This window comes from Nanorana parkeri, unplaced genomic scaffold (assembly GCF_000935625.1).
Source record: "Nanorana parkeri isolate BGI_ZX_2015 unplaced genomic scaffold, ASM93562v1 scaffold300, whole genome shotgun sequence".
Taxonomy (NCBI): domain Eukaryota; kingdom Metazoa; phylum Chordata; class Amphibia; order Anura; family Dicroglossidae; genus Nanorana; species Nanorana parkeri.
The window spans coordinates 818,153-819,406 of record NW_017306568.1 but is presented as its reverse complement, the minus strand read 5'-3'; positions in this window follow the sequence as shown (position 1 = coordinate 819,406).

Below are 1,254 nucleotides of genomic sequence, written 5' to 3'. Positions count from 1 at the left end.
GTTCTTCCAAGTTGAATGACACCCGGCATCATAAAACTCATTTGCTGTGAAATCAAGGTGTCATGGACACCCCCCACAGGAGAATGCTGCAGAGAATGGTACTCACACATCACAAAGTGAGCATTGTTCTTTGTAGCATTAAAGGAGAACTATGGGGTTAAGTCTTTTCCCCATAGTTCTCCTTAGGGTAACGGGAGGACACAAACAAGTGTCCTCCCGTCACCCTAGGCTCAGTATACCGCGAGCTACAGCTCGCGGTATACTGAGACGCCGCAGCTGAAGCGGATCCTGACAATTGTGCCGGGATCCGCCCAGCTGCATGACTGACAGCTGGCTCTGCCTATCTAGAGGCAGAGCCAGCTGTACCCGCCCCCTCCCCCGCCCCGTTTTCGGAGCGGGGAATCCAGCCCCTCCCCTGTCACGGCAGAGAGCTGTGACAGGATCGAGAGGTGAGCGAACGCCGGTAACTGTTCGCTCACCTCCCGATCTACTGAGCCGACCTCCCGATCTACTGAGCCGACAGGTCGGCTAGAACTATGAGGTGAGTGAAAAGCACTCACCTCATAGTTCTCCTTTAAGGACCGGCCACTACCAATGCTGAATAATAAAAGGCGCTTCACTCATCACATGTCCAGCCAGGAGACCCCAGTGTAGGGGGTGGGGGGAATACTTTGTGGGTGCTGGTCTTGTTGCCTGCAGGAGCAGGAAATCAGGTAAGTAAAAGTCCCTTTCCCAGGCTCCCTGGACCTGACATGCAGCATCATTTGAGCCACTTCCTGTGAGATCAGGGTGTCATGGACAGACGCCCACAGGAGAATGATGCAGAGAATGGTACTCACACAGGTGCAAGAGATAAATGATCATTTAGGTCTAGGGAACCCGGAAACATAATTTTTACTTATGGGACTTTTCTGATCCCCCCTCGGTTGGCAGTTGGCACTCAAGGGAGTGACCATTTAACCCTCACACTCTAAGGGCAGCTCCACTGCAAGGAGAGGTTTTGTTTTTTTGCTTTTACCAACATTAAGCTTTAAGGCTTCTATCCCACGATTCCGATCCCTTCCTAACATTCCCTTTATTGAAGAAAACCTTAATTGAAAAAAAAGTTGAACTGAATCTGACCTCTACAACATCTCTATGTTAAAGGAAACGCGTACAGGTTCGTTAAAAAAAAAGGAGGTCATCATCACCCAAAAAAATTCTCATTGCGTCCTTCCATTCTGCGTGGCTCAGGGAGCTGGGACCCGCCTCTAA